Below are 15,068 nucleotides of genomic sequence, written 5' to 3'. Positions count from 1 at the left end.
GTTTATCTTTCTGTTAGATATATCCAAAACAGATATTGAAGTCTCCTGTTGCTATTGTGCAATCTGTATTCTTGTGGCTCAGATAGTATTTTCTTTATGAATTTCAGTGTTAAGGCATATGGGATGTGTAAATTCATTATTGATATTGGTTTGTGGTCTGATTACTTTCACAATATATGTTTTTTTTTGTTGTCTTTTTATTTGGGGGATTTTTTTTTTTTTTTGCTTTATTATGAGAGGTATGTTTTATTTTCCTCCATTTGTCTATATTAGATTTTTTTCAAGTTATGATTTTTCTTCTTTTTTTGTTGTAATCAGTACTGGGTTCCTTCATTTATTTTGGCTTTATGATTTTTAAAGAGACCTTATTCCTAGTTGCTCTCTTCCTTTCATCCTAATTCTTCTTCCAATTATCTTTTACTCTTTGGGGTTTTCCTTATTAATTCTTTGTTCTTTCCTACTTTTTTCTGGATATTTAATTCTTTCCTTCATTTTTTTCATTTCAGTCAAGTAGATTTTTCTTTCTCTTCATCTAATCTTGTTCATTAGTTTTTAATTTTTTTGTGTGTGTTCCCTTCCAGAGAAGAGTTTTCTCTTTCTATTCTCTATCTTCTCTTTCTGTCTACTTTATATCCTCATTGTCTGATACACGATCCCTATAATTATCTCTTCTCTCTCTTCTCTGCCTTCCTCAAGGAGCCATAATTTCAAAGATATCCATTTTGGACTTTCTTATGGAATATTTTGCCATTGCCTTTTGGAATGTGTCCCAAGAGTTCCCTTTTTCCATTGTCCAGAACAATTCCTGCAGGTAACAAATAATCACTGCCTCCTTTTATGACTTTGCCACCCTTACTAGCTTTCTTATTATGTAGCCTAATACTGATTTATATCTTCCCTTTGGTTACCTTCTCTTTTCCATTTGCCTCAAAGTTTTCTTTCTGAGTACATGTCCTTCCACTCTCTCAGATGCTGGATGCCTCTTTAATATGCAGCTCCCTCCTCCTAAGGTGGGATAAATGTTCAACAGCTGTATTCCTCAGACTACAAGGTTCCCATCTCCTTTCACAGAATTATCTCTTTTCACTCGTAGTACACTTCATCAGTGGGAACCATTTCCCTATACTAAAGCAAGGTCTCCCCTCCCTTCTTTTCCATTTTCAGTTCTTCTCCCTACCTCCTCACCCACTTCACTGTGGGTTCTTCTCTTTCTGAGACCGCCAGGGGTGTTCTTACTTTCATTGCCAATCTGTGATTTCACTTGTGCATATCACATACTTCCCTGCTGTCTTATTACTTCTCCTCCCTTTCCCCTCTTCTTTCACTCTCCTATTTTGTAATGTAGTTCCATTAAAAAAGTTTATTTAGCAGGAGATAGGCACCAGATTCTTTCCATAGTGCTCTAGGCCTGCCTTCTCATTGTTATTTCTACCTGACTTTTGCTTTCACCCTTGTTTCTTTGTGTACATTTAGAAAGAAGTCTCTTAGTTTCACTATTGTTGATTCCTCTATTGCTGTTACTATCCTTGGATTCGACATTTGTTCACCTCATCTTGGCTTTTTATTCATTTACTTATTTTCTTTCTTAAAATATTTTAATAACATTCTTTTCTTTTTAAAATTTAACTTTTAATTCTCTCCCTCCCACCACTCCTCCACTCATTGAGAAGGCAAACAATATATCAGATATTTATGTGAAATCATGCAAAATGTATTTCCATATTAGCTATGTCACACACAAAAGCCAAAAAAAAAAAAAAAGGAAAAAAAAAAAGAAAAAAGAAATATAATTATACTTGAATTTGAACTCAGAGTTATCAGTACACTTTCTGGAAGTAGATATTATTTTTCATCATGAGTCCTTTGAAATTCTTATATCATTGTTTACATTATATACATTCATAGTTAATTATCATTGAAATATTGCTGTTACTATGCCCAGGGGTCACCTGATTCTTATTTAATTTTGCTTCAGTTCATTTAGGTCTTGCCGCGTTTTACTGAAACCATATTCATCATCGTTTCCTAAAGCTAATTAATACTCCATCACATAGAGAAGCTGGTTGGCACAGTAGTTAGTGCAGTTGGTACAGTAGTCATTGCTGGGCCTGAAGTTCTAAAGATTTCTCTAAGTTCAACTCCAGGCTCAGATGCTTATTAGTTCTGGGAACTTGGGGCAGATTCCTTAATCCTCTTTCCTTTGTTTTTCTCATCTGTAAAATTAAATGGAGAAGGAAATGGCAAATCACTTCAGTATCTCTTCAATGAAAACCCCAATGAGGTCACAAAGAGTCAGACACAACAGAAACAACTCCAAAACAATACTATCACAATCATATCTACAATTTGTTTAACCATTCTTCAATTGAGGAGATCCTTTCAAATTTCTAATTCTTTGTCGCCACAAAAATTATCTATTTATTTTCAAAGTTTTTGAGTTTTCTTCTTGAAATCTTTGGTAATCTGGGTAATTTTCCTTTTATTTTCCCCTATTGCTCATTTTCTGACTTTCTTTTTTCCCTTCTCATAGTAGTTTTCTTGGGGACTAAACCTCAAAGCATCTCAGCCTTTTCCCACAATAGGCAGTTCATGGTATACTTGCCAAGGTCTCTTCCCCAGGAGATTTTTGGATGCATAGAATTGTCTCCAGGTAAATGCTTAGTATTTCTTCAGGCTTAATGGAGTACCACAGAGACCTCACTCACACTGTGACCTGTCCCTATATTCTGTCCTGTTCCCTCTGCTCTTTTGGTTCCTCACTTCTTTATCCTGGCACTGACAGTTTAAAGGTCTGCCAATGCTGCTGCTTTTGTATTAATTTTTTGTAGTTTGAATCTTGGGGAAGCAAGGGGAATGAGATACAATGTTGAGATTTGTTTATAGCCCAGACCCACATCCTGCCCATTTCCTTCTGTTTCTGGCTCTCTTGCAGAGATCTTTCCTAACACAAAATGCTATCCACCAAGACACTGGCTCTTTGGCTTCAAAGAACTTCTTTAATCTAGAGTAGGGCTTAACTTTTTTCCATTCACTACCCCTTTTCACTTGAGAAATTTTTACATGATCCCTTCTTGAATCTGAGATGAGGTATTCCTGGAAATATTTGTACATGTGCTGTGCAAAGTGCTCATGTGTGTTCAGAACCAAGGCTACATTGAAGTCGTGGAATATAATACAGGCAAGCACTGCTGGAAATACCTTGGATTCATTGTTTGATTTTGAATTAATTCATTAAATTTCAGAAATCTTTTTCTGTTGCCCAAATTTTTATGACTTCATGACCTTGTGACCCACAGTTTAAGGTGTTTTGGTCTAGAGCACTACAAGGGAGCATTGGCTCACAGTCCTGGCCCAAGCCATCTCTGAAAATCTAGAGCTGGGATCCCCACAATGCTATAGCGAGAGTAGAGAAGAGCATGGGGTTGAATTTAGTTTGAGACCATATGAATCTGCTAATGTATCTTCAATGTTGGTAACTTTTGACATCAGAGAGAATTGCTTAATGAACTCCATGTAGAAGTTAGTTCATTGACTTGGTTTTTTTCCATATTTGTATTTTAGCCTGAATTCTGAATGTTCATAGTGACACCTGAATTTTTCTTTTCTTTTCTTTTCTTTTTTTTTTTTTTGGGGAAGGGAAAGAGGAATATGCTTTGAGTGGATCAGTAGAAACATCTAGTTCTCTATCTTGTTTATCATGTTGACCTAGAAATTGAATACTCCATTTTAAGGATATGTAGGAAAGGGATTTCCAATCTAGTCTCACCAGACATTTATTATTAAGCAACCAAGTATACAAAGACAGTGAAAAAGAGCCCTTTCCCTCACAGAATTTATCAATCAATCCTTAACAAATGCACTTGCCATAACAATGGAAAATATTAATTTTTTTCCCCCTTTCTGGTTAGAATTTTGTTGCATTTTTATTTGGTCTTTAAAGATGCCTACCTAGTAATTGCTAAAAATACTGGGAATACAAAAACAAAGGTAATAGTCCTTTCCTCCCAGAGCTTATATTGTACATTTGCAATAGTTCAGTCAGAATCTTAATTTATTTTTAAAAATAAAACTTTGTTAGATTTGTATAAATCTGAAAGCGGCACTTATTATCTAGGTCTTAATTTTTTAGTACTTAAATATTATCTAGTTCAATACAGGTGTATTTAATCTTTATATTGTTTCATTTTCTGTGGTGCTTGTAAGCATGATATAATTTCCCTGGGCAGCTAGGTGATGTAGTATGTCTGAAGTGAGGAATATTTGAGTACAAATTTAGCCTAGGCAAGTCACTTAACCCCTAAACTTAGGGACACATTGGAGAAAGAAGTGACAAACCACTCCAGTATCTTTGCTAAGAAAATCCTATGGATAATGTCTTTGGAATCATTTGTAGGGTGTTATGCAACTGTATGATTGAACAAAAACAAAAAATAATTTCCCTGCCCGTTTTTCTTAACTTTTATCTTTTTATTTTTCCCTTGTCCAACATGATACTTATCATTCCTGCTTGTTTTAGATTCAGTTGAGAAATCAATTCTATTCCAATCCATCCTTTTTAGAAATGAATCTTTGTTTTCTGTTTCTTATATGCAGCAAATTAAGGTGTTTTCTTTCTAATTTATCATCCACAATGATATCTATCAGCCAATGTATCAGCCACAATAAGAATCATCATTATTAAAATAAATCAGCATTTATATGTCCCTTTAATATTTCTAAAGCATTTTACAAAAATGATCATATTTTATCCTCACAATAAGCCTGCAATATAGGTCTTATTATTAGCCCTCTCTTACAGAAGAGGTTTTTGAGCCTGAGAGAGGTTAAGTGACTTGCTCAGGATCACATAGCTGCTAAGTTTCTGATGTGGAATTTGAATTCAATTTTTATGGACTGTAGTACCACTCTCTATCCACTACAATTCAGTTGAAAATAGAGTGGAGAGTTTGGGAGAGGCAGCATGAGATCATAGAAGTTCATAGAAATTCTCCGTTAGTGAACTAGGAGATCATTGTACATGGCAACAGCAATATTATACAATGATCAATTCCGATGTACATGGCTCTCTTCAACAATGAGATGATTCAGGCTAGTTCCAATGGTCTTGTGAAGACAGTCATCTATACCCAGAGAGAAGATGGTGGGAACTGAGTGTGGTTCACAACATAGCATTTTTCACTCTTTTTGTTGTTTGCATTTTATTTTCTTCATTATTTTCTTTACTGGTTTGATTTGATTTTTCTTGTACAGCAAAATAATTGGATAAATATATTTGCATCTATTGGATTTAATATATTTCTACCATGTTTAACATATATTGGACTGCTTACTATGTAGAGGAGGGGGTGGAAGAAGGGGGGGAACTAGAACACAAGGTTTTACAAGGGCTAAGTTGCAAAATTATCTATGCATATGTTTTGAAAAATAAAAAGCTTTAATATAAATTCTCTGCTACTAATAATGTTAATGATAATAACTAGCATTTATATATAGCATGTGAAGGTTTGCACAGCTCATTGCATTCATTAATTTACTTGATCCTCATAACCAGTCTGAGAGATAGGTGCTGTTTTACACCATTTTAACAGTAAAGTAACTAAGGCACAGAAAGGTTGTGACTTGCCCTATACTAAAAAGAGTCTGAGGCAGGATTTGAAACCTAGTCTTCTAAGTCATAGGCGCTGTACATTGTGGTGCAAAGTCAGTTATCCTATGGAGATTTCTTTCTTCTGTTATTTTTGTGACTTTATGTCTTCCTGTTCTGAGGTAGTGAAAAGGAACCAGACTTACATGCAATGTATTAGTTAATTCTTGTGTAAACAATTTTATTAGTTTTAATTTGGGTCAAGCTATGGATATTAACTTTTGATTCTGCCATTCTCACTAGTTTTGAAACATCTGAGATTTCTGTTTCATGTTGATTTAGAAAAAAAAATAATAACATTGAGGACTAAATTTGCACTTACAGGTAAAAATGTACAAAATGCTTTATACACTAGTTGTCCTTTAAATTTGTGAAAATAATAAAATTTTTTTAGTAAGATCAAGATTGTTCCATACTTTGCTGCAGTTGTGGAATTGTGTTTGTCTGAAAACTTTTAGGAAAAAAAGGTAATGATTATTTATTTACTATCTACCATTGATCAGGCACTATATTAAACACTTAACAAATATAATCTTATTTGATTCTCACTACAACCCTATGAGGTTGAATATTTATGGTTCCCATTTTACAGTTGAAGAAATTGAGATAGAGTTTATTAAGTGACCTGCCAGGAAATACATAGCATCTGAGGCAAAATGTGAATTCAGCCCTAGTGCTCTGTCCTTGGTGCCACCAAGTTGCCTAGTTAGAGATATAAGGAAAATTACCCCCAAGAATTGCAACGTTCATGCATAGGTCACTCTGCCTGCCTATTAAACACTTATGTATATCTTTATTTCTATAATATAACTTCTTTTTTTTTAAATTTTTTTTATTTTTTTTATTTAATAGCCTTTTATTTACAGGATATATACATGGGTAACTTTACAGCATTAACAATTGCCAAACCTCTTGTTCCAATTTTTCACCTCTTACCCCCACCCTCCCTAAATGGCAGGATGACCAGTAGATGTTAAATATATTAAAATATAACTTAGATACATAATAAGTATACATGACAAAACATTATTTTGCTGTACAAAAAAATCAGACTCTGAATTATTGTACAATTAGCTTGTGAAGGAAATCAAAATGCAGGTGTGCATAAATATAGGGATTAGGAATTCAATGTAATGGTTTTAGTCATCTCCCAGAGTTCTTTTTCTGGGTATAGCTAGTTCAGTTCATTACTGCTCCATTAGAAATGATTTGGTTGATCTGATTTGCTGAGGATGGCCTGATCCATCAGAACTGGTCATCATCTAGTATTTTGTTGAAGTATATAATGATCTCCTGGTCCTGCTCATTTCACTCAGCATCAGTTAAGTGTAAGTCTCTCAGGCCTTTCTGAAATCATCCTGTTGGTCATTTCTTACAGAACAGTAATATTCCATAATTTTCATATACCACAATTTATTCAGCCATTCTCAACTGATGGACATCCATTCAGTTTCCAGTTTCTAGCCACTACAAAAAGGGCTGCCACAAACATTCGTGCACATACAGGTCCCTTTCCCTTCTTTATGATCGCTTTGGGATATAAGCCCAGTAGTAACACTGCTGGATCAAAGGGTATACACAGCTTGATAACTTTTTGAGCATAGTTCCAAACTACTCTCCAAAATGGTTGGATTCGTTCACAACTCCACCAACAATGCATCAATGTCCCAGTTTTCCGCATCCCCTCAACAATCATCATTATTTTTCCTGTCATCTTAGCCAATCTGACAGGTGTGTAGGTAGTATCTTAGAGTTGTCTTAATTTGCATTTCTCTGATTAATAATGACTTGGAGCATCTTTTCATATGACTAGAAATAGTTTCAATTTCTTCATCTGAGAATTGTCTGTTCATATCCTTTGACCATTTTTCAATTGGAGAATATAATATAACTTCTACAAGAAACAGTAGCCAAGTGGATGAATGATTTTTGGGTATACTTTGAAAATGTACTTATTTTAAAATACCCAATAATTTATTCACTTTTTTGCACTTTAGTTTTTCTTGATATCTTTTCATTTTATATTATCTATTTCCAAATGCATCCATATCCTCCTTCCTTACCCAGGGAACCATCTTATGATGTAAAGGATAAAAAAGAGAAAATGAAAAGGTAGTTAAAGTACCTAGCACATCAACTTGAATCTGACAAGATGTGTAGTGTTCTGTATCTATATTCCCATCTCTGCAAAGAGAAAAGAGAAGTATATTTTCTCATCTTTCTTTATGTCCATATTTGGTTGATAACTTTATAGCATTTAGGATCTTTTCATTTTGTTGTGCTTTCCTATGCATGCATTTAGTCATTAGTTCATATAAACTTTTCAATTCTTTTCTGTATTCTTTAGATTCATTTTTTATGGTACAATAATATATTACACTTGTGTACCATCATTAAATCATCAAACTATCATTAACAATTTCCTAATTGATGGCTAGTTCTTTGCTGTTACATAAAGGACTGTTTTAAATAATTTGAGATATTATGAGGGCTTTATTTATGTCTTTGACCTTCCTGAGATTTATACCTAGCCGTGGTATCTCTTGCCAAAACATAGAGGGGCTATTTTAACTCCTCCTTAGTGTGACCCCAAATTGCTTTCCAAAATGGTTAAATCACTTCATGATTTCAACAAATTATACCCCAATACAACTGATTTTCTCCAACCTTTATTCCATTTTAAATCATCATCAAATATTCAAATTGTCTTATTCCTGCTTGCTTTGTTACTAAAACTAGAATAATATGTGGAAGTATTCATTATATTCATTCACATATATTATTCAGGAAAACTCACTGACTACAATATTCAAAAGGAGATCTTTTTACATAAAATTCACTAATTCATTTTAAATGAAATTTATCAAATATGAACTATAAAATATAAAATTACTCTCTTACAAACAACAAAAAGACCTAAAACTAGTTTTCAGTAAAATGAAGAACATGTAGTTTTATGGATAGGTTTTTGTTAAAAATTCTAATGTATATTGTTTATCCTTCATGTTTGTCATTAATTAGCTTCAGATATGGAATTAAAAATTAATGAAGAGATGTGAATTATGTATATTTCTTTAGTAGTTCAGTAGCCAAGCAGGTGTAAATGATTTACCCTCTAATATTATTCCCTGTCCTTCTTTCCTATTGGAAAAAGGGGAGTGACATAGTCAGACATGTTTATTAGGAAAATCACTTTATTAGTTCTGTGGAGGATGGATTGGAGAAGGGAGAAATATAAGCAGAAAATTCAGGAAGCTGTTGCAGTTATCCAATTAAGAAATGATGAGAAAGCCTGAACTAGAGTTGTGGTTGTGAGAGAAAGGGATGGATGTAAAGGCTGTAGTAAAGAAAGATAGGCAGGTCAAGATTTGATTGCTGCTTCAATATTTGGGATGAGTGAAAATGAGGAGCCTAGAATGATAGTGAAGTTTCAGACTTGCCTGATGGGGAAGCATAATGATGTCCTTAACAGAAATAGGAAAGTTTGGGAGAGGAGAATTTTTAGAGGAACAAATGACTTCAGTTTTGAACATGTTGAGTTCATGGTGCTTAGGATGCATCCATCTGGAAATATATCATAACCTTTGATGGTGTGGACTTGGGACTCAGGAGAAAAATTCTGAGAAGCATTTATACAGAGGTAATTGAACTAGTGATGCTGGTGAAATCACTGAATGAGACACCAAAGAGAGAAGAAGAAAAGGAGGTAGTTGTATTGTAGCAGAAAGACTGCTTAGGTTTTGAGTCTTAGGACCTTACCTTCTTAATCTTTTGCTAATTATCTTTGAGAATGTGGCTGATATTGATTACCTTTCTGAATTTCAACTTTCTCAACAGTAAAGTGAGGATAACAACATTTGTATCACTTCATGGTGATGTTGAGAAGATCAAATAACATTTTGTAAAACACTTAAAAATTTTAAAAGTTTTTATTAATACTCTTTGTTATTGTTACACAAAGTTTCTTAATAGACATTGTAGGGGATAAAGGACTTTAAAATATATTCTGCAGATGAGAGTTTATTTTAGGTCATAAAAAGATGGTGAAATATGTGTGTATAGGGTTATTGTATCTTAAATTATTCAGTTCTTTTTTGAATTAGTAATGATGACTGGTATGTTTCTGAAAGTTGTATATGGACTATTAGTAAATGTCAGAGTGTTATGAAACATATATTCACAATTTTGTAGTGAAATTTATTCCAGTCTTCTGTCTTTGGTGCCCTCTTGTGGTTTTTCTAATGAACTTACTATAGCCAAAAAGTTTTATGGTGCTTGTAAAATATTTTATTCTCTTTGTTAATATCTTTATCTTTGTAAATTCTTTGACATACTCTTGATTGTGAGAGAAAGAAAAGAAATTAATGTTAAGATTGTTTCTTCTTCTGTGCATTACATCTGTGCAAAGAGGATGTAAAATAATTCTGTTATTTGGAAAAACTTTTACTGTAATGCCATGAACTTGTTCAGCCTTACATCATGGATTTTCTGAAGTATTGCCCATAGTTAGCTCTTGTCACACTTGTAGGTTTGATTCATTGATGAACAAATCGTCCATGACTATTTTTCTGATTCTGAAAGTTTTGATGCATTTTTAAAACATGCATATGAAACTGCAAAAGTTTTAATCCAAGGGGCAGCTAGATGGCGCAGTGGATAGAGCACCAGTCCTGAAGTCAGGAGAACCTGATTTCAAATGTGGTCCCAGACACATAACACCACTTAGCTGTGTGACCCTGGGCAAGTCACTTAACCCCAATTGCCTCAGCCCAAAAAAAAAATTATAATCCAAGACTGAAGTTTATATTTGTTAAAGGCAAGTAGGACAAAATCAGCAGTAAAATGGAAGGACCACCCACTTATTGAAACAGGACAAAAATTCATTCGTTTTACAAATTTCTAGGTACTTTTAGGCCTTAGTAAAAATTTCAACTGGTGACCTATTGGTGTATATTTGTTTCTTTATCAATCTATCCTAAAAACAAACAGCTTGTCCTCTGATCATTTGAAGTAATTTATTTCTAATTCTGTCTAATCTGCTTTGTTAAAATATTTGAATAGAACATGATACTCAGGAGGTCAAGATTTCCCATCTGATCCTTCTGACCATGAATACAGCCTTAAATTAAAAAAAAGAAAACAAAACAAAACATAAAATCTTCCAAATCAACCTCGGGTCCAACCTTCTTATTTATATATACAGTCATTGAGAAGAGATAAGATATAATTAAAACTTGTAGAATTACCACAATTACTCTTATCAGTAAAGGGAAAACAAACGGAAATATTTGAAAAATAAAAAATATTCTGTAGTTATTTATTGTGCAGGGAAAACTATGCCATTCTACTATAATGAGCCATAGAGTTATACCATACTAGTCTATTAGTATCTCCCATAATATTAATCAGCATTTATTAAGCACTTGTTCTGTACTTACTAGTTACTGTATTAAGCTTTGAAGATTCAGAGAGTTTTTGTCCCTAAGGAGGGGTAACATATTTAAGTATATAAAAAATATATATAAGGTGATTTTTGGGAAAAAGCACTATCTACCAAATGGATTAGAAAAGACTTTACAAAAAAATATGGTATTTGATTTGAACTGTGCAGGAAACTGGTATTTTGAAAAATTGAGGTAATAAAGGAGAGAATTTCTGGCCAGTGCAAAGAACAGATTTCGGAAATAAAAACCACAAATAAATGGTAAGAAGGCCAGTTTGGTTGGACTGTACTATGTGAAAAGGGGATTAATGTCTAAAAAGGCTGATAAGGTAGACTAAATAGCAAATAGAAGATTTATAGTTGATGAAAGTAATAGGAAATCAATTGATTTTATTGAGTAGGGGAGGAATGAGGTCAAATTTGCTCTTTAAGAAAATCAGTTTGATAGCTGTGTGGAGAATGTATTGAAATGGGAAGAGATGAGATAACCTGACCAATTGAAAAGCCTGATGAGAGTTTAAGAGGGTGTAATCTGGGGAGTGGTCCAGTTGAGTGGTAAGAAAGGCACAGGTATGAGAAATTTTAGAGAGGTAGAAGCAATAAGATGTGTGTGATGAATGAGAATGAGGAAATTAGGATAGTCTCTACACATCCAACCAATCATTGAAAAACAGTCCACTTGTTGCCATTGCCTCTTCCTTCTGCTCTTGTATGGCGCAAGTTGGTTTCTGTTTATTCTTGTGGTAGAGGAACAAAAGCCATAATATCAGTTACAGGTGAGTGATAAAAGGCAGATATAAATATAAACAGTGCTGTACTCAAAGTCATATTCTTTTACAAACTTCTCATCATTGTTAATTGTATCATATTCTCTTCATTTTGTAAGCTTGGGCTTTTATCTAATTTGTCTTTCTTTTTTCCTCACTTTTCCCCCCAACCTCCCCCCGCCCCACCACCAGTTTAATCAATCACCAAGTACTGCTGTGTCTTCTTTTTCCATGGTGTTTTTCAGATTATGCTCTCCTCTGTTTCCATAGTAACTGATATTGTCCAGGTCCTCATCACCTCACATCTGGATTGCTACAACAGCTTCCTGGCTGGTCTCCTGTCTTGAGTTTCTCTCCATTCCAGCCTCCCTCCTAGTCAGTTCATACTGCCCACAGCCGTGAAGATTGACCTTCTCAGATACTGTTTTCTTTACATCAACTCTCCCAGTTTCTTTCCCCAACTCAAGAACAGGACCCTACTAGCTGTCCAGTGTCTAGTAGATACAATCTAAACTTCCTTCACTGCTATTTTAAATGTTTCATAAACTGTGCCCTATTCCATACTAATTCAAACATTTCTCTAAACAGGATGTACATGATTTTATGACATTTTTCTCCTTCTGAAGAATTTTCCTGCTTCCTCTGTTATGATTTATATATTTTTAAAGATCCAATTAAAACTTTGTTTTTAGGGGCCTGGACTTGTGGTTTCATCTATATAGGGAGTGTGGGGTGAGAAAACTCTTTCTGCCAATGCAGATTAGTAACTGCTATGTAACTCATTAGAGATTATATCAAGGCACTGACAAGATATGTGATTTGTCCACAATCACTTAGCTAGTAAATACAGTACAGTACCCTTGAATCCAAGTCATCTTGACTTTAAGGTCTCCCTCAGACTACTCTGCTGTGCTGTATTGGACCATAACCTCAGTTAAAACCTTCCTTAATGACTCTAATTCCTTAATTTGAATTACTTCAATAGTTATACCCAATTTAAATTACATTCTCATATACTTGTTTGTGTTCTTTAATTATCTCAGTTGTATTTTTTGTTTCCTTGACTAAATTGTGAGCTCCCCAAGGACAGGGACTGTGATCTCTACATTTTTATTATAACACTTGCAGCTTCTCATACTGTCCTGTAAAAACTTTAGGTGTCTAGTGTTATTTGATATTGATCTAATGATGATGATAATAGAGTATATTGATAGTAATTATGATCACAATGAAGAAGAGTACTTCATTTAATTTTCATAAGAACTTGTGAAGTCAGCAGTATAATAAATATTGTCAGATACATTTTATAAATGAGGATTAAAGAAGTTAAAATGAAAATGTTCAGTAATCACATAGCTAATATATAATTAAGTGGGGTCTGAATCTTGTGCATATCTAACATCATTATGTTGTCATTGTAATTGGACCTATATACACAGTGTCTCATTCACAAGAGATCTTCACTGATACATGTTTAAATACAGATAGATAGCCATACAAAGGTATACCTTGTACAGTAAACAGATATCTGTACTAAGTATTATGCACAAAACAATTCACAGCTAGGCATATACAGAGATGTTTATACACATATTGAAAGAGAGCTTGGAGAGTTAGGCAAGTTTTCATGTCTTGCTCAACAATAGGTATGAGAAAGTAGAATCTGGGAAGGAAAAATGAATACTATGTGTATGTTAAAGATGGATTGAGCAGGAATAGAAGATCTTTTCAAAGCTTTCTCAGGATATCCATTCAAATTCTTTTCAGTACTTAACTTTTTTTTTTCTTTTAAAATATCTTTTAAAATTCATTATTTTTGTTGATCTTTTTGATTTTCCATTGAATTTAGAATAAATGCTTTGCCCCTGCCTTAAACAGTGAGCCTTCCCTAGTAAGAAAGATTAAATTTTTAAAAAGAAGAAAAAAAAGCAATTAAGTGAAATCAACCATCACAGTGACTACATTTGATAGAATAGAAGTATTATATAGTTTGCAATGACGGGAAGTAGATTTTCTTTGATCTTTTACAGAGGCAGATCTGGTCATTAGGTTTTTCGTACTTCATATATTTTTTCCCCTTACAAATGACAAAAAATATTGTTGGGTATCATAAAAGCTTTCTAACTGTATCTCCACTGTGATATGTGTTAATTTGAATTTATTGAAAATCAGCCAAAGCCTATTTTAATGATCAAAAGTCTTTCAGAGAATAAGTTTTGAAAATATAAAGAAACAATGCAAAGGACACTCTGATTATCTTTCAAATTGCTACAATCTCAATCTGACTTAAGAAAGGGATAGGATTTCCTAATAATGTTTTCAAATATTTTTATTCCGTGTGGATTTTATGATTCATAAGCTGGATTATCATCAGTTCTCTGTTTTGCATTCCTGGCACATTACTACCACTTATTGAAAATGCTATTGTATCCTTTACTGGAATTAGTTGTCTTTTACAGTGGTGAAGCATCTGCTTAGCAGATCTCTTTCTATAAAGTATCAACATGTTTTCTTCTTTTGAGAAGGAAAAAAAAAAAGAACGGATGGTCTATATACAAATAAGGCATGGCTTTGAATAAAATATTACAAGATTCCATAATTTAGATGACAAAAGTATCAACATGTCAAACTAAGATCAGAATTTAATTCTGAAATAGCAATTTCAAAGTTATTGGCTTAAATATAAATTATGCTAGAAAAAACACTTCATAAATAATAACAAATTATTAAACTTTGAGATGGAAATGGTTTTTGAGAACTCAATAATAATTGTTCACATTTATACCATTTTAAGGTTTCTAAGATAGTGACAATATCTCTAATTGTAATGGAGGTAAACTTGAATCCTTTCCAGTAAAATCAGGATTGAAACAAGGATGAATATTGTCAATACTTCTATCTTATATAATACTGAATATACTAGAAAAGAAAGTTAGGGGAAAATCATGAGTAAAGAGTCATACTTATTACTTTTTTGCAGTGAAGAAAGATGGTTTACTTAAAGAACCATAAAGAGTTAACTAAACATTAATTGAATTGGCAACTTAAAGTATATAAAATGAAATCCACACAAATCATCAGAATTGCTATGCTGTTCTATAAAAATCCAGTAGGAAAAGATAGAGAAATTTTAAATGACTACAGAATGTACAAAATACTTGAGAATTCACCTACCAAGATCCATAAAAGAATTATATAAATGCAGCATTCTACT

General features: G+C 33.3%; 1 protein-coding gene across 5 annotated transcripts in view; it reads left to right on the top strand.

The window, feature by feature from the left end:
• Positions 1 to 15,068, top strand: part of STK3 (serine/threonine kinase 3) — a 498,339-nt gene that overhangs the window by 324,348 nt on the left and 158,923 nt on the right. The window lies entirely within an intron of this gene.

The sequence above is a fragment of the Sarcophilus harrisii genome, chromosome 1 (genome assembly GCF_902635505.1).
Source record: "Sarcophilus harrisii chromosome 1, mSarHar1.11, whole genome shotgun sequence".
Taxonomy (NCBI): domain Eukaryota; kingdom Metazoa; phylum Chordata; class Mammalia; order Dasyuromorphia; family Dasyuridae; genus Sarcophilus; species Sarcophilus harrisii.
The sequence above is the reverse complement of the archived record's forward strand: the minus strand, read 5'-3'. Positions and strand labels throughout refer to the sequence as shown.